The sequence below is a fragment of the Staurois parvus genome, unplaced genomic scaffold (genome assembly GCF_062004578.1).
Source record: "Staurois parvus isolate SC_StPar_1 unplaced genomic scaffold, SC_StPar_1.0 ptg001206l, whole genome shotgun sequence".
Classification (NCBI taxonomy): Eukaryota; Metazoa; Chordata; class Amphibia; order Anura; family Ranidae; genus Staurois; species Staurois parvus.
In genome coordinates, this window is record NW_028319002.1 from 487611 (window position 1) to 507500 (window position 19890).

At 48.8% G+C, this 19890-nt stretch overlaps 1 protein-coding gene across 1 annotated transcript in view; it reads right to left on the reverse strand.

The window, feature by feature from the left end:
* Nucleotides 1-19890, reverse strand: part of IGSF21 (immunoglobin superfamily member 21) — a 467300-nt gene that overhangs the window by 367748 nt on the left and 79662 nt on the right. The gene's annotated exons all lie outside the window — the stretch shown is intronic.

A 19890-nucleotide genomic window follows, 5' to 3' on the forward strand; every position in this document is an offset into this window, starting at 1 on the left:
CTCCCCCTTAGATCCCAGGAAAAGAAAAAAAAATATAAACCCTCCTCCTCGGATCCCAGAGAAATAAACTTTAAACCATCCTCCTTGAGTTCCAAGGAAAATAAACTATAAGCCCTCCTCCGCAGATCCCAGGAAAATAAACTATTAACCCTCCTCCGCAGATCCCAGGAAAATAAACTATAAGCCCTCCTCCGCAGATCCCAGGAAAATAAACTATAAGCCCTCCTCCGCAGATCCCAGGAAAATAAACTATAAGCCCTCCTCCGCAGATCCCAGGAAAATAAACTATAAGCCCTCCTCCGCAGATCCCAGGAAAATAAACTATTAACCCTCCTCCGCAGATCCCAGGAAAATAAACTATAAGCCCTCCTCCGCAGATCCCAGGAAAATAAACTATAAGCCCTCCTCTGCAGATCCCAGGAAAATAAACTATAAGCCCTCCTCCTCAATTTCCAAGAAAAACTCTCCTACTTGGATCCAAGGGAAATAAACTAAAAACCTTCCTCCTAAGATCCCAGATAAAAAAAAAAAATTATATATATATATACACACACACCCTCCACCACGATACCAAAAAAATAAACTAGAAACCCTCCTCTTAAATTTCCAGGAAAAAAAAAAAGAAAAAGAAAACATCAGCTATAAACCATCCTCCTCAGATCCCAGAAAAATATGATGTACTACAAGTCCCATCATGCCTCTGCCTCTGGGAGTCTTGCCTGTGGCTATCAGAGTCTTGCAAAGGCCTCATGGGACTTGCAGTTCCTCAATACCTGGAGGGCCATAGTTTGGAGACCCCTGGGTTAGAGGATAAAGCCAACGTATTTTGGTGGCTTATTCCTTGCAATTGCAAAGCAACAAGGGTCAGGATGTTAGTGGTGCCCTCACTAGACTGTTGAGGCGCCATCCTCCTTTATATTCTGCTTGGACTATTCTGAGGAGTACCCGAATGTCAAAGTTCTGCCTTTATATCTGGACAACAAACCCAATAATACCCATCTTGGCGTCCAGCACTCCAGACAGTTACGTGTTCATAACTTCGTAGGGCCTCACAGCTCACAGAAGATCCAACCACAGCTCCAAGTATTATACGTAACATCTTCAAGATTCCCCGCCTACACTTTGCACTCCGTAGAGCCGCTGTACATATGCGTTTTAATGAAGATTACACTCGTACTCGAGAGGTTTGTTGAAGGATAACAAATGGTGCATTCAAAGCTCCTCGAAAACCAAGCCGTACGTTCTTCTGAAGCGAGTATTAGTTAGACTACATAAATTATTAAAGAGACAGAATTACCCTTCCGCCGGAGCTGTAGGGAGAGTGCAGCGACCTTTGATGGCGGCATTAATCTGATCGAATGTTATGTTTACAGCTGTTTTGCACCCGATAAAGCCGCTTACTTGGAGGGTGAGCTGCCAGAATTAGTGCAGATAGATAATACAATTAATAATTCATCGAACGGCTAATTAACAATACATAACAGACTAACGCGATTGATCCTGGTTTTATTACTGGCGAAGTGATTGGCTAGTGATGGAGACAGATTTTATTTACATAGGAGGAAAAAAAACAAAAACAAAAGAAAAATGCCGTAGACGGACTGCGAGCAAAGATCGACGCTAGGGGAGAATCCAAGGCAGTTGTCTAGGGTGGCGTTTAGCAACCATTTTTCAGCCAAGGCACCCGTTGGAGGCACAATCTTGGGACACAGCAGTCTGGGGGCTCGTTCACACCAGGCGGTGCATCTGAGCGCAAGTGCTTTTAAATCCAAGCTTCTAGCACAAATCCCCGCACCAAGAAAAAAAAAAAAAAATTGCCCCTCCTATAAAATACCTCCTATAAAAGACGGGAGGAGGTGCGGGCTGTGCTCTCTCCCTCCTCTCTGTATACAGGTGTTACAAGACAGAACACACTCAGATCGGACTGTACAGGCATATTTTTGTCCTTTTGCTGCAGCACCCTTGAGGACTCGTTGCGGCACCCCAGAGGGCCATGGAGGTCTAGGGTCTCATATTGCACCACATGGGCGGACTAGGCGATTGTCTACTATAGGTCCTCATATTGGGAACATGGGCAGACTAAGCAGTTGTCTAGGTCCTCATGTTGAGTCACATGGGCAGACTAGGCAGTTGTCTAGGTCCTCATGTTGAGTCACATGGGCAGACTAGGCAGTTGTCTAGGTCCTCATGTTGAGTCACATGGGCAGACTAGGCAGTTGTCTAGGTCCTCATGTTGAGTCACATGGGCAGACTAAGCAGTTGTCTAGGTCCTCATGTTGAGTCACATGGGCAGACTAGGCAGTTGTCTAGGTCCTCACGTTGAGTCACATGGGCAGACTAGGCAGTTGTCTAGGGCCTCATATTAGGAGACCAAATAGAGATCTAATATATGAAGACTGTGTTCAGGCTATCCTCCTAATTCTTTTTTTAATCTTTACCAATATTTTTATAGGAATAAAAAGTAAAGGGGTTAACAGATCAAAGAATTAAGGTGAACTTGTGCTTTGCCCCTCCCACTGGTCCCTTGGAAGTTGAATGATGCCCATTTATTCAACTTATTTCCTTGAGCCCCTCTAGAAGGTTATTCCTCCCACTGACACCAATGATGGGGCACTATTCCTCCCACTGACACCAATGATGGGGCACTATTCCTCCCACTGACACCAATGATGGGGCACTATTCCTCCCACTGACACCAATGATGGGGCACTATTCCTCCCACTGACACCAATGATGGGGCACTATTCCTCCCACTGACACCAATGATGGGGCACTATTCTTCCCACTGACACCTATGATGGGGCACTATTCCTCCCACTGACACCAATAATGGGGCACTATTCCTCCCAATGACACCTATGATGGGGCACTATTCCTCCCAAGAACACCTATGATGGGGCACTATTCCTCCCACTGACACCAATGATGGGGCACTATTCCTCCCACTGTCACCAATGTTGGGACACTATTCCTCCCACTGATACCAATGAAGGGGCACTATTCCTCCCATTGACACCAATGATGGGGCACTATTCCTCCCACTGACACCAATGATGGGAAACTATTCCTTCCACTGATACCAATGATGGGGCACTATTCCTCCCACTGACACCAATGATGGGGCACTATTCCTCCCACTGACACCAATGATGGGAAACTATTCCTTCCACTGATAGCAATGATGGGGCACTCTTCCTCCCACTGACACCAATGATGGGGCACTATTCCTCCCACTGACACCAATGATGAAGCACTATTCCTCCTACTGTCACCAATGATGGGGCACTATTCCTCCCACTGGCACCAAAGATGGGGCACTATTCCTCTCACTGACACCAATGATGGGGCACTATTCCTTCCACTGACACCAACGATAGGGGTTATTCCTCCCGTTAATACCAGTGATGGAGTAATATTCCTCTTCCTTCTGACCACAGGAACCATGTAATTTTTTTTACTCCTACTGAGGTTGTCCTACCCAGCCTGAGGGATTGTTTACTCCTAATGATGTGATGGTATTTCCTACTCCCAATTACCACAGTCCGGCCCCCCTAAAGTTTGAAGTGCAGTGAACTGGCCCTTTGTTTAGAAAGCCTGGAGACCCCAAACTAATCGATGGACAAAATGGGACTCAGAGGCAGAGCTCTCAGGGCTGGTGGTCACAATGGTGGGACATTGACTAGTAGTCCAAATGCAGGCAGGACACAGAGCTGTGACACACTATCTGAAGAACAGCAAGCTTTGAAAGGGTTGTCACCCTCCGCGTACCATGCAGCTTCTCTATCACAAAAGGCACGTTGAGATTATGAGCATTAGTTTTCAGCTTGGAGGTGAAATATGAGGACCCCCCACTGTGGTACAGTAAAAGGGAAAATGGTGGTTGGTTTGGTTCTTGCCGACCGCTAATCCGAGCATCCCTAATATGCCAAGCGGCACCCCGTCCTGTGTCTGCAGGAAGCTCTGCCAGATGACTGTCAGCAACGAGGAAATAATGACATTTACCGCAATATTTTATGCTGAAGCGAAGAGCTGCAACGCATCAGAAATAATGAGATTTCTACTGGATATTGAAGATATGACAAGCCGGGAGAGGAGAAGGCAACAATACTACCGTGGCCGAGACAATCACATGACACCAAGAAAGACGCAACAAACTCCAAAGCCTGCCTCTACCTCCAGGCAAATGTTCACTCACTAAGGCAGTACGCACAAGGCACTGCTTGTCCTCCATCCTTGGCTCCTCAAGTTGCCCCCTTTGGTGTGCAGAAAATGCTCACTGTCCAAAAGGATTTGGTTTTTCCTTTGTGATTCTTTGCAGCACCCCAGGGTGCCATGGCGGTCTAGGGTCTCATATTGCACCACACGGGCAGACTAGGCAGTTGTCTACTATAAGTCCTCATACTGGGTCACATGGGCAGACTAGGCAGTTGTCTACTATAGGTCCTCATATTGGGTCACATGGGCAGACTAGGCAGTTGTCTACTATAGGTCCTCATATTGGGTCACATGGGCAGACTAGGCAGTTGTCTACTATAGGTCCTCATATTGGGTCACATGGGCAGACTAAGCAGTTATGTAGGTCCTCATGTTGAGTCACATGGGCAGACTAGGCAGTTGTCTACTATAGGTCCTCATATTGGGTCACATGGGCAGACTAGGCAGTTGTCTACTATAGGTCCTCATATTGTGTCACATGGGCAGACTAAGCAGTTATGTAGGTCCTCATGTTGAGTCACATGGGCAGACTAGGCAGTTGTCTACTATAGGTCCTCATATTGGGTCACATGGGCAGACTAGGCAGTTGTCTACTATAGGTCCTCATATTGGGTCACATGGGCAGACTAGGCAGTTGTCTACTATAGGTCCTCATATTGTGTCACATGGGCAGACTAAGCAGTTATGTAGGTCCTCATGTTGAGTCACATGGGCAGACTAGGCAGTTGTCTACTATAGGTCCTCATATTGGGTCACATGGGCAAACTAGGCAGTTGTCTAGGACTTCATATTGGGTCACATGGGCAGACTAGGCAGTTGTCTAGGACCTCATATTAGGTCACATGGGCAGACCAAGCAGTTGTCTAGGACCTCATATTGGGTCACATGGGCAGACTAGGCAGTTGTCTAGGTCCTCCTATTAAGAGACCAAAGAGAGATCTGATATATGAAGACTTTATTCAGGCATACTGCACTAAGGCAGTATGCACACGGCACTGCTTGTCCTCCATCCTTGGCTCCTCAAGTTGCCCCCTTTGGTGTGCAGAAAATGCTCACTGTCCAAAAGGATTCTGTTTTTCCTTTGTGACTTAAAGGGAACCAGGTCTCAATTACGGCGGCAGATTCATTTTAAGGCCTCCCCTGCCCCAAGAAGTCAATTGGAGAGTAGAAAGGAAAGGAACCTATACAAGTTTAGAGGTTTGTTTTCCTCCAAAGCTCTTTGAAGCCTCCAGACTCCAGGCCCTAGATTCCAGTACATGCGTGGCCACTTGCTTACTTCCTAGCAACTAGAAGGTAGTTGCAAAGGGGTAGAGTACCAAAAAATGGCCAGGCCCTAAATTACTAAAGATGTACACAGCCTTCTGGTCCCCAGTAAAACCTGCACACAAGGTTAAAGACTTGTACCTGCCCACCCCCAAAGCTCTTTGAAGCCTCCAGATTCTAGGCCCCTCAATTCCAGTACAAGGACAGACTGGTTCAGAGCCCAGGGCATGGATAAGGAACTGCACACTCTCTTCCACTCCTAATGCATGCTTTAGAATGGGGTGTACCACCCTGTGCCAATTATGCCCCCTTGTTCCGGCTGGCATGGAGTGTGCACTGCACATGTGTGGACACTTGCTTACTTCCTAGCAACTAGAAGGTAGTTGCAAAGGGGTGGAGTGCCAAACCATGGCCAGGCCCTAAATTACAAAAGCTGTGCACACACAGCCTTCTGGTCTCCAGTAAAACCTGCACACAAGGTTAGAGGCTTGAACCCCCCACCCCAGCCCCCACCCCTAAAGCTTTTTGAAGCCTCTGGACTCCAAGCCCTGGATTCCAGTACAGGGACAGGCTGCTTCAGCACCCAGGACATGGATAAGGAACTGCAAACTCTCTTCTACTCTTAATACATGCTTTAGAATGGGGTGTACCACCCTGTGCCAATTACACCCCCTTGTTCCGGCTGGCATGGAGTGTGCACTGCACATGCGTGGCCACTTGCTTACTTCCTAGCAACTAGAAGGTAGTTGCAAAGGAGTGCTGAACCATGGCCAGGCCTTAAATTACAAAATTACAGCTTTCTGGTCCCCAGTGAAACCTGCACACAGGGTTAGAAGCTTGTACCCTCCCCCCCCTCCACCCCCCACCCCCAAAGCTCTTTGAAGCCTCCGGACTCCAGGCCCTAGATTCCAGTACAAGTACAGGCTGGTTCAGCGCCCAGGGCATGGATAAGGAACTGCACACTCAATTCTACTCTTAATGCATGCTTTAGAATGGGGTGTACCACCCTGTGCCAATTACGCCCCCTCGGCTGGCATGGAGCGTGCACTGCAAGTGCGTGGCCACTTACTTTCTAGCAACTAGAAGGCAGTTGCAGAGGAGTGCCGAACCATGGCCAGGCCCTAAATGGCAAAGGCTGTACACACACAGCCTTCTGGTCCCCAGTACAACCTTCACACAAGGTTAGAGGCTTGCGAACTTCTGCACTTCTTTATATGTTTTCCCCTCTCCAATCAACTTTTTAATCAATGTACGCTGTTATTCTGAACAATGTCTGGAACGACCCATTTTCCTCAGAATTTCAGAGAGAAATGCACTGTAACCAGCATGTCCAACATTTGCTGCCTTCCTTCCTTAAATAAGGGCAATCATTGCCACCTGTTTATCAAAGAATGAATGACCTCACTAATAGAACTCCACACTGCTATTATTGTGAACACGCCCCTTTCAATGAGTGATTCAATGACACAGAATCAGCAGCATGCATGTCATGACTGTCGGGTCTGTTGGATTTCTATGACTCTACTACACCTGCTAGGAAATTATTTGCCATGTAGAAATATCATTTCCACCAAAAACAGCGATTGATCCGGTTAGTGATGTCTGACTGCTAGTATTTTGGACACAACCGTGCGTTGCTGGATAGGATGCACATGTGCGACATACAATGGGACGGTTGGAAAGCCCATGGGCATTTATTGTTAGACGGACAGACGATCATAGATTGATTGGTGTTGAACCTTTGCTGGTTGTGTGATAGTTCTGCCTATCGTACTGCCCACCCCATTCATGTACTTGAATTTTATTTTTCTACGTTTGTGTTTTAGAACGCGGTTTATTACGTTTGTGCCTTTTTTCGTGATGTAGACTATACCTGGTGAAGTTGTGCTGCTCTTGCAGTCTATCCTTTCGTAAAAAAAGAAATTGGGTCAGAGCTGTTGGACGGGCTGTGCTTCCCGCCAGACGGGCCGTTGTACACGTTGTCTCTTGCCTGGAGTGAGTGTCAGAAGCCTCAGAGCAGCCACGAGGGCGCCCGCAGGGGCTGCACACTTCATATATTGATAGAGACACGCCGTGACATTGAGACCGGTAATAAGAGTCTCTGAATGTCGGCCGGCCTCTACTGCCATTCTAGGGGTGCTACCGCACCACGAACGGGAGGTACTGGTCATTTTAACCACTTGCCGACCAGCCGTTGCATATAAACGGTGGCAGTGTAGGGTCGGGTGGCCGTTTATAAACGGCCTCCCCGCACCCTGCTTGTGCGCGCTCCCTGGCACAATGAAACACCGATCGTCGAACGGGACCTCTGTACGAGGTCCTGATCATGTGATCACTGATTGGCCAATCAGTGATCACATGCAAAGTAGTAAGCAAGATGTCACTTCTGACATCATTGCTTACTACGTGTGAAATCTGTGAATGATCACAGAGATCACATGGTACAGGGCTATTCACAACAGGCTTGTACCATGTGACAAGCACAGCTCACACAGTACTTCTCAATGAGTGCAAGAATGCAGCCAGAGAGAAAGAGAAATGATTGCTTTTATATACTATATGGGTGTAAAAGCAATCCGTGTAAAAAAAAAAATCTTCATCACCCCCCACTAGTACAGTGTCACCATGGTGATACTACTGCTAGGGTGACAGTATGTAAAAAATAAATAAATAAAAAATAAGAATATAAAAAAATAAAATAAAAATGTAAAAAAAAATGTTTAAAAATTATAATTTTTGGTTATAAACTAATTTGGATTTTTTTTTTTTTACTAAAAAGATAACGGAATAAATTTTGGCAAAGATTTATGATGAAATGTTATTTATTTGCAAACTTTTATGAAAAAAAACACTTTTCTAAATTTTTGGACTTTTTCATTTACATAGCAAAAAAATAAAAATCCCAGCGGTGAATAAATACCACCAAAATAAAGCTTTATCTGTCTCAAAAAAATGGTAACAAATTCATATGGGTACAGTGTTGTGCAACCGTGCAATTGTCATTCAAAGTGTGATAGCGCTGAAAGCTAAAAATTGCCCTGGTCAGGAAGGGGGGGAAAGCGTCCGGACTGGAAGAGGGGGAAAGCGTCCGGACTGGAAGGGGGGGAAAGCGTCCGGACTGGAAGGGGGGGAAAGCGTCCGGACTGGAAGGGGGGGAAAGCGTCCTGACTGGAAGGGGGGGAAAGCGTCTTGACTGGAAGGGGGGGAAAGCGTCTTGACTGGAAGGGGGGGAAAGCGTCTTGACTGGAAGGGGGGGAAAGCGTCCGGACTGGAAGGGGGGGAAAGCGTCCGGACTGGAAGGGGGGGAAAGCGTCCGGACTGGAAGGGGGGGAAAGCGTCCGGACTGGAAGGGGGGGAAAGCGTCCGGACTGGAAGGGGGGGAAAGCGTCCGGACTGGAAGGGGGTGAAAGCGTCCGGACTGGAAGGGGGTGAAAGCGTCCGGACTGGAAGGGGGTGAAAGCGTCCGGACTGGAAGGGGGTGAAAGCGTCCGGACTGGAAGGGGGTGAAAGCGTCCGGACTGGAAGGGGGTGAAAGCGTCCGGACTGGAAGGGGGTGAAAGCGTCCGGACTGGAAGGGGGTGAAAGCGTCCGGACTGGAAGGGGGTGAAAGCGTCCGGACTGGAAGGGGGGGAAAGCGTCCGGACTGGAAGGGGGGGAAAGCGTCCGGACTGGAAGGGGGGGAAAGCGTCCGGACTGGAAGGGGGGGAAAGCGTCCGGACTGGAAGGGGGGGAAAGCGTCCGGACTGGAAGGGGGGGAAAGCGTCCGGACTGGAAGGGGGGGAAAGCGTCCGGACTGGAAGGGGGGGAAAGCGTCCGGACTGGAAGGGGGGGAAAGCGTCCGGACTGGAAGGGGGGGAAAGCGTCCGGACTGGAAGGGGGGGAAAGCGTCCGGACTGGAAGGGGGGGAAAGCGTCCGGACTGGAAGGGGGGGAAAGCGTCCGGACTGGAAGGGGGGGAAAGCGTCCGGACTGGAAGGGGGAGAAAGCGTCCGGACTGGAAGGGGGGAAAGCGCCCGGACTGGAAGGGGGTGAAAGCGTCTGGACTGGAAGGGGGGGAAAGTGTCCGGACTGGAAGGGGGTGAAAGTGTCCGGACTGGAAGGGGGTGAAAGCATCCGGACTGGAAGGGGGTGAAAGCGTCCGGACTGGAAGGGGGTGAAAGTGTCCGGACTGGAAGGGGGTGAAAGTGTCCGGACTGGAAGGGGGTGAAAGCGTCCGGACTGGAAGTGGTTAAAGCAGAACTGCCGATTTCTCCTCCTTTTGTATGTACCGATGTTCATCTCATCTTAAAGTGATACTAAAGGCAACATTTTTCATTTTTAAAAGTAACAAATATTCTATACTTACCTGCTCAGTGCAGTCCCGATCCTCCTCTTCTCGGGTCCCCCCCCCCCCCCCCGCCGTCAATCCCGTCTCCTCACCCCTACCAAGTGGCCCCATAGCAAACCACTTGCTATGGGGACATTCATGCATGCTCACTTCTGAGCCCCGCTCTGCGTGTCAATTGACACAGAGAGCGCGGCTCAACCCCGCCCACGCTTCCTCCTCACCAGCTGTGGGTCAGTGCTGTCCCTGAGCCAACGAGGAGGGAGAGAGCTGGGAGAGCTGTTGCTCTCATGCACATTGGCGATGTCGGGCTCGGGTAAGTACTAGGCTCCACACACACTGGGGGGGTCATTTTACCTGTGTAAAGTTACGTTAAAAACAGAGTTTTTAAGCTTTTTTTTAATTATTTTTGCATTATCGTTTAGTGGCATTTTTCCGCGTTTGCGTTTTTTAGCTTTTTTTTGTTTTTTTTATTAAAATTTTTTTTTTCTTTTGATCAAAGAAACATCCAAAAATGCCGTTTTGCGGCGTTTTATCACATTTTACTGCGTTTTTCAGTGTTAGGGCGTTTTTACAGCTGAAAAATTCCTCTAGACACCCACTAGTTCTGTTTTTTTTTTGCCTCCCAGTGCCCTGCGATCTCCAAGTATTACCAACAGGGGAGAGACCTGCATGTAAACAACACAGATCTCTCCCCTGTCAGCTCCTGCACACTGCTTTGTATAGCTCTGCATGGAGCAGTGGTTATCAACCTGTGGGTTGCGACCCCTTTGGGGGTCAAACGACCCTTTCACAGGGGTCACCTAACACCATCAGGAAAACACATTTCCGATGTGTAAAGAGCAGCTACTGTGTAGAAAGCAGCTACTGTGTAGAAAGCAGCTACTGTGTTGAAAGCAGCTACTGTGTTGAAAGCAGCTACTGTGTTGAAAGCAGCTACTGTGTTGAAAGCAGCTACTGTGTAGAAAGCAGCTACTGTGTAGAAAGCAGCTACTGTGTTGAAAGCAGCTACTGTGTTGAAAGCAGCTACTGTGTAGAAAGCAGCCGTATTGGAGGTAAAACGACACTTCATGACTTATAATTACTGGGTAAATAATTTTATGGTTGGGGGGTCACCACAACATGAGGAACTGTATGAAAGGGTCGCGGCATAAGGAAGGTTGAGAACCACTGGCATAGAGCATGCTTACAGTGAAACACACACAGCACACAGTTAACCCTTTGATCGCCCCTCATGTTAACCCCTTCCTGCCCAGTGACATTAGTAGTGTCAGTGCTTTTTATTGGCACAGATCACTGTATTGGTGTCAATGGGGATGTCAGTGACACCAAGTCAGTTCCCCCCCTCAGTGTCAGAATGCCTGCCGCAGTCGCACTATAAGTCGCTGATCGCCGCCATTACTATATTAAAAAAAAAAAAAAAATCTCAGTATCTATCCCGCCATTTGTAGACACTACAACTTTCACGTAAACCAATTCATTTACACGTATTGGGATTTTTTTTTGTTTTACTTTTTTTTAGCAAAGACACGGAGCAAAATACAATTTGGCCGAAATTTGTGATGAAATTTGATTTAAGTTTATGACGAAATTCGACTTTTTTAATTTTTTTTTTACTGGATAAATTTTATGTCAAAAAGTCAAATATATATATATATTTTTTTTTTTTCAAAATTGTAGGTCTTTTTTTTGTTTATAGCTCAAAAAATAAAAAAAACGCACAGGCGATCAAATACCGCCGAAAGAAATCTCCATTTGTGGGGGGAAAAAGGATGTAAATTTAATTTGGGTGCAGCGTTGCATGACCGCGCAATTGTCCATTAAAGTAAATCAGCGCCGTACCGCAAAAACTGGCCTGGTCAGGAAGGGGAGGAATCCTCTGCAGGGCGAGGGGGGGAATCCTCTGGAGGGCGAGAGAGGGGGGAATCTTCTGGAGAGCAAGGGGGAGGGAAGCCTCTGGAGGATGAGGGGGAATCCTCGAATCCTCTGGAGGGCAAGGGGGGATCATCTGGAGGGTGAAGGGGGGGATCATCTGGAGGGTGAAGGGGGGATCCTCTGGAGGGCGAGGGGGAATCCTCTGGAGGGCGAAGGGGGGAATCCTCTGGAGGGCGAAGGGGGGAATCCTCTGGAGGGCGAGGGGGGGGGATCCTCTGGAGGGCGAGGGGGGGGGGAATTCTCTGGAGGGCGAGGGGGGGGAATCCTCTGGAGGGGGAGGGGGGAATCTTCTGAAAGGCGAGGGGGGGATCCTCTGGAGGGCGATGGGGGGGGGGGGAGTCCTCTGGAGAGCGAAGGGGGGGATCCTCTGGAGGGCAAGGGGGGGAATCTTCTGGAGGGCGAGGGGGGGGATCCTCTGGAGGGAATCCTCTGGAGGGCAAGGGGGGGGAATTTTCTGGAGGACGAGGGGGGGAATCCTCTGGAGAGCGGAAGGGGGCGGAATCCTCTGGAGGGCGAGGGGGCGGAATCTTCTGGAGGGCGAGGGGGAGGGAACCCTCTGGACGGCGAAGGGGAGGGAACCCTCTGGACGGCGAGGGGGAGGGAACCCTCTGGACGGCGAGGGGGAGGGAACCCTCTGGACGGCGAGGGGGAGGGAACCCTCTGGACGGCGAGGGGAAGGGAATCCTCTGGAGGGCGAGAGAGGGGGGAATCTTCTGGAGAGCAAGGGGGAGGGAAGCCTCTGGAGGATGAGGGGGAATCCTCGAATCCTCTGGAGGGCAAGGGGGATCATCTGGAGGGTGAAGGGGGGGATCATCTGGAGGGTGAAGGGGGGGATCATCTGGAGGGCGAAGGGGGGAATCCTCTGGAGGGCGAGGGGGAAAGATCCTCTGGAGGGCGAGGGGGGAAGATCCTCTGGAGGGCGAGGAGGGGGGATCCTCTGGAGGGCGAGGAGGGGGGGATCCTCTGAAGGGCGAGGAGGGGGGATCCTCTGAAGGGCGAGGAGGGGGGATCCTCTGAAGGGCGAGGAGGGGGGATCCTCTGGAGGGCGAGGGGGGGAATCCTCTGGAGGGTGAGGGGGGGAATCCTCTGGAGGGCGAGGGGGGGGAATCCTCTGGAGGGCGAGGGGTTAATGTATATTATCAGTGTGTGTCAAGTAGAAAAAATAAATTTTTTTCCGGAAAACCATTGAAAACCTATGAAGATTAGCAAAATATCTATTCCTACCCCCGTGTCTCAGACATATTTAGGCCATATATTCTGCCGTCGCGGGCATTTGCGCCCCTTGCGTCCTGTCGGGTCGTGCGTGGCTGATACGGTTTGGTATTCTGATGGTGACATCACCTGAATAAAAGTGGCTGTTTACTTCGGGAATCATTTATGGAAGACGGATAATTACCTCGCATCCCCGACATAAGTGAACGCCGGGCTATTATCTCCGGTTCCATAGGGGAAGACGTACATCGATGTGTCCATTAGTGGGTGTAGACCGAACATATATGTTCAAATGTCGCAGAATGCGATAATAACCTTCCTTTCCACCTGATTGGCACGGCGCCCCCTCCGCCTTTCTACATTCACCTTACGTTCTCCTCTTCTCTTCCTCCCGCCATGTCCACCTCTCCAGCTGCTTCCCCTCTCTGCTGGAATGCAAGAAATTCTAAATACCTTCATTTAAATGTAAATTCGGCCCTTTTCTCTTCATTCCAATCTAGCGATATTGCTGCCAGTATTACCCGTCGCTTCGTGCCTTAATGCAACATTTACTCGTCTTTAATTTCTCTCTCTGACTTCACCAGCAACTCAATTGTCTCCAAATATCCCGTTCACGTACAGCCTCCCGCTAAGTGGCCAAAACGTGCGTCCTATCCAAAGCCGGTAATGGGGGGGTGGCTGTTCCCTGGACCGCGATGAGGATGTCCGATTACCGGTCACTCGCAATGTGATTGCAACGCAAAAGCAGCAGCAAATTCTATTCGTTGGTCTCCTTCTAAATTCTGTATATGACCCTGACTGAATCCTGTCTACGTAAGTGGCCATTGCGCGTCCCATCCACTGGCGTAGCTAGGGTGGGGTCAGGGCCTGGACGGGCGGCTGCCATTGGCGCTGTGGTAGTATGTGAGGTTGGGAGGGGGGGGGGGCGCTGCTTGGAGTGTTTCTGCCTCTACAAGCAGACAGGAGGAAAGGCAGGCAGTCACAAGTGGAATCAGGAGAGCAGAAGAAAGCCGGGAGGAGGTGCAAGCTGTGCTCTCTCTCCCCTCATTCTCAGGACTGTCAGGTTGACACTATGCAGGGTTTGCTTACCTGCCCCCATCTCCTACCAGCAAAGAGGAGATGGGGTGGGTAAGGAAACTCTGGGAGGTCAAAAATTTGTGCTGGGAGGAGGGATTTCAGCAGGAGGGATTTGTACTGGGAGGAGTGTTTGGAAATAATTTTGGCTTGCAAGGGAAATATATTCTTAGGGGGCTAGCATGCAGATTAGTGCTTGATTTTTTAGGAAGGGGAGGGGGTTGCTGAAATGGACTTCAATGCAAAAACACCTCCCATAGACTAATTCAAAAACGCCCACCCATAGACGTCAACGCAAATACGCCACCCATAGACGTCAACGCAAATACGCCACCCACAGACGTCAACGAAAATACGCCACCCATAGACATCAACAGAAATAAGCCACCCATAGACGTCAACAGAAAATAAAACCCCATAGACGAATTGCAAATACGCCACCCATAGACGTCAACACAAATACGTCACCCATAGACGTCAACACAAAGACGTCACCCATAGATGTCAACACAAAGACGTCACCCATAGACGTCAACACAAATACGTCACCCATAGACGTCAACACAAATACGTCACCCATAGACGTCAACACAAATACGTCACCCATAGATGTCAACGCAAATACATCACCCATAGACGTCAATGCAAATGCGCCACCCAGAGACTTCAATGCAACTCAGGCTACGCTAAAAAAAAACTGGCTCCTAACTTTTGTAGCTGGCTCCTATTATTATTATACAGGATTTATATGGCGCCAACAGTTTGCTCAGCACTTTACAATATAACGGGAGACAATACAGCAACAATACAGATCAATACAAGAGGGATAGGAGGCCCTGATCCTGGGAGCTTACAATCTAGGAGGGAGGGGCTGGTGGTACAAAAGGTAGTAACTGTGGGGGATGGACTAGTTGGAAAAGTAGAAGATTCCAGTATTGGCTGAGGGCAGGATAGGCTTCCCTGAAGAGATCGGTTTTCAGAGATCGCATAAAGGTGAGCAGAGTAGGCGATAGTCTGATAAATTGGGTTAGAGAGTTCCAGAGGATGGGGGAAGCTCTGGAGAAGTCCTGGAGACAAGCATGGGAGGAGGAGACAAGGGAGCTAGAGAGCAGGAGGTCATGGGAGGAGCGGAGAGAACGGTTTGGGTGATATTTAGGCTCCTAGATTCAAAGCAAATTTGACAAGCCCTGCTCTAAGCAACCATTATGTTGATCCCATCCAAAGATGCCAACATGCAAGTGGCTGTTTCCTGGATTGCGAAGACGTGTTTGGTGGCCGGTCACCTGCAATGTGATCACAAAAGCAGCTAATGCTATTCACTGACCTTCTTCCAAATGCTGTGCAACTCCGAATCTCAAATGTGCTCAGAACTTTCTGCGGCTATTCATTTCTGGTGAGCGGAGGAGTATATTTGCAGAGGACAATCAAGCTTTCCAAGGCATACAAGTGACAATAGCTACCTTTCCAGTCATGTTTTCTTTTTTTTCAGTCCAAACCCCATTGTGGTGCAAGAAGCCTCGCTGATAAATAAAAAATGGCGTCTTGTCCGTAATCTGCACTTGGGACACTTATTAATGAGGCCTTGGATTCCAGGGAAGTCCTACTCGATAGATACTAGAAAGCAGATTCATCCAGAAGAAGATGTGAGGAACGTCCTAGAAATTAGCTGCACCAAGTTAATTACTTGTCAATACCGATATTACGTTTCATGGACTATCCAGCACTGGAGGTCAACATTTCCATTCTGTATAATGGCACCCTGGTCAGCTCCGATTCCAAGACTCAGGAACACCAAGACAAAACATTTCTTAAGGAAGCCTACTAGTCAAATTGGAAAATATAAGTCAGACAGATTACCTCTTCAAACTTTTGTTTTTTTAAATAATTTTGGCAATGCTGGAGTACACCAGGCCACGGTACATTTCCTTGAACCCCAAACTTTAAGTATGCAATTCCGCAGGTCTCTGATCTCCAATTTCACCCATGAAAGTTTCTCACTAAATGCATGGCCTGGACCGAATCCCTCCCACCTTGGTTGACCACCACATCTTAGATCCCAAACATGGAAGAAGCAGCATAGACTACTGGCCAGTTCTGTAGGACCGAATCCCTCCCACCTTGGTTGACCACCACATCTTAGATCCTAAACATGGAAGAAGCAGCATAGACTACTGGCCAGTTCTGTATGACCAAATCCCTCCCATCTTGGTTGACCATTACATCTTAGATCCTAAACATGGAAGAAGCAGCATAGACTACTGGCCAGTTCTGTAGGACTGAATCCCTCCCACCTTGGTTGACCACCACATCTTAGATCCTAAACATGGAAGAAGCAGCATAGACTACTGGCCAGTTCTGTAGGACCGAATCCCTACAACCTTGGTTGACCACCACATCCTAAATCCTAAATAGAGAAGACACATCAAAGACCACTGGCCAGTTTTGAAGGACCAAATACCTACAACCTCGGTTAACCACTATATCCTAGATCCTAAACACAGAAGAAGCACCAGATACCAATGGCCAGTTCTGTAGGACTGGATCCCTCCCACCTTGGTTGACCACCACATCCTAGATCCTAAACATGGAAGCAGCAGCAGAGACTACTGGCCCATTCTGTAGGACCGAATCCCTCCCACCTTGGTTGACCACCACATCCTAAATCCTAAACAGAGAAGACACATCAGAGACCACTGGCTTGTTTTGAAGGACCAAATCCCTACAACCTTGATTAACCACTACATTCTAGATCCTAAACAGAAGAAGCATCAGAGACCACTGGCCAGTTCTGTGGGATCAAATCCTTCCCACCTTGGTTGACCACCACATCCTAGATCCTAAACATGGAAGAAGCAGCAGAGACTACTGGCCAGTTCCGTAGGACCGAATCCCTACAACCTTGGTTGACCACCACATCCTAAATCCTAAACAGAGAAGACACATCAAAGACCACTGGCCAGTTTTGAAGGACCAAATACCTACAACCTCGGTTAACAACTATATCCTAGATCCTAAACACAGAAGAAGCACCAGATACCAAAGGCCAGTTCTGTAGGACTGGATCCCTCCCACCTTGGTTGACCACCACATCCTAGATCCTAAACATGGAAGCAGCAGCAGAGACTACTGGCCCATTCTGTAGGACCGAATCCCTCCCACCTTGGTTGACCACCACATCCTAAATCCTAAACAGAGAAGACACATCAGAGACCACTGGCTGGTTTTGAAGGACCAAATCCCTACAACCTTGATTAACCACTACATTCTAGATCCTAAACAGAAGAAGCATCAGAGACCACTGGCCAGTTCTGTGGGATCAAATCCTTCCCACCTTGGTTGACCACCACATCCTAGATCCTAAACATGGAAGAAGCAGCAGAGACTACTGGCCAGTTCCGTAGGACCGAATCCCTCCAACCTCAGTTGACCACCGTATCCTAGATCCTAAACACAGAAGAAGCAGCAGAGATTACTGGCCCATTCTGTAGGACCGAACCCCTCCAACCTCGGTTGACAACCACATCCTAAATCCTAAACAGAGAAGACACATCGGAGACCACTGGCCGGTTTTGAAGGACCAAATCCCTACAACCTTGGTTAACCACTACATTCTACATTCTAAACAGAGAAGAAGCACCAGAGACCAACAGCCAGTTCTGTAGGACCGAATCCCTCCCACCTTGGTTGACCACCACATCCTAGATCCTAAACATGGAAGAAGCAGCAGAGACTACTGGCCAGTTCTGTCAGACCGAATCCCTCCAACCTTGGTTGACCACCACATCCTAGATCCGAAAGAGAGAAGATGAATCTTCCCCATACAGCAATTCCCCCCAAGTGTCCCCTATCTGACTACCTCCTAACTGCAACCAGCTGTTTTTTTTTCCTTTAAAAAGGGAATTTTAGGAAGCGTTAAATTCATTGTCGTGCAGAAAGGAAGAAAGCAGCTCAGCGTTGGCTTCTTGCGGGATGGTGACAATGCCATCCTTGGAGCTTATCAAATAAAAGTCACAATTACGACACGGAGCCGGGATGGCTCCAGAGAATGCAATAAGTGTATTTTTATCTTTGAAATGATAAAATTTGCCTCACAACAGCAGATAGCCTCCGTGTACCCTCAGGATCCACCACGAAAAAAAAAAAAAGAAAGACTTTTATCTTTCTGTTCCTTTCATCTCCGCACCCCCCCCCCCCTTTTCCCTGTATAACGAAGAAACTGTATACTAATGGCGCTCTCATCGCCCGCGCCTTCCCCCTGCAGAAGGAATACAATTGTTTTTTTTTTTTGCACAGCACTCCATCGCCTGTGAAGTTAATGACTTTAGATTGAGCACGGCGCACGCTCCCCCCGGTGACCTTGGCCAAGTTTGTTGGATCAGCCATAAGAACGGGCCACTCTACGCGGTTGCGTTTTAGACAGGTAAAGGCGGCATGCGAGTCGCCGTCCAGTCAGCCAAGCGCTGATGATACATGACAAGCACTTTCCCCCCCTTCTTCGGTATCGAACGGCGGCTGCACAATAAAGGACGGTATTGATTGACGATCCCAACGTTTAGCTGAAATCATGGCGGTAATATTCTCATTTTCTTTTTTTTTTTCTAATACAATTTTCATGTTTTCTCCCAATACGCCCTTCAGTGTTATCTCGGCCCTTTCAATGCACGCGGCAAATTGACCGTACAGCCCGACGACGGGGAACTCTTAACTGCTTCAATAATAACGAAATAAGCCATTATGGTCATTATCGGCGCGCGTTGCTTTCCACAAACTGTACAGTTCTTAAAAGGATCAGAAAGAAATTCTTTGACTAAATCTGCACCGGCCTAAAGTGGACCTTAACCCTAACCGGCAGCCCGGTGCCGCCTATTAACTGGGTCTTAAGGTTGAAAGGGGGATGGACTTTCTCATCATGTGACCGCTAAGATTGGCTGTCACTGTGGTCACATGATCAGCTGCCCATCTATCCAGTTCCTGATCATAACTAGAGACCAACAACATGGTCACTGTACCGGGATCCCTTCCTGCCCGCTGCCGATCATGACTATGACAGCTTGGTCATTGTGTTGGGAGCCCTTCCCCCTAGCTTCTGGTCCTGACTATGACAGCTTGGTCATTGTGATGGGAGCCCTTCCCCCTGGCTCCTGGTCCTGACTATGACAGCTTGGTCATTGTGATGGGAGCCCTTCCCCCTGTTTCCTGGTCCTGACTATGACAGCTTGGTCATTGTGATGGGAGCCATTCCTCCTAGCTTCTGGTCCTGACTATGACAGCTTGGTCATTGTGATGGGAGCCCTTCCCCCTAGCTTCTGGTCCTGACTATGACAGCTTGGTCATTGTGATGGGAGCCCTTCCCCCTAGCTTCTGGTCCTGACTATGACAGCTTGGTCATTGTGATGGGAGCCCTTCCTCCTGGCTCCTGGTCCTGACTATGACAGCTTGTTCACTGTGATGACAGCCCTTGCTCCCAATCATGACTAGGACAGTTTGGTCACTGTGCTGGAAGCTCTTCCGCTTGGCTCCTGATCATGACTATGACAGCTTGGTCACTGTGATGGGAGCCCTTCCTTCCAGTTCCAGGTCATGCCTATGACAGCCCATCCCACTGGCTCCTGATCATGGTTATAACACCTTGGTCACTGTGCTGGAAGCCCTTCCCACTGGCTCTTGGTCATGACTATGACAGCTCGGGCACTGTGATGGGAGCTCTTTCCACCATCTCCCGGTCATGACTATGACAGCTCAGTCAACTGTGACGAAGCCCATCCCACAAGCCCCTGATTATGATAGCTCAATCACTCTGACAAAGTCCATCCCACCGGCTTATGATCATCACTATACAGCTTGGTCACTGTGATGCCAGCCCTTCCG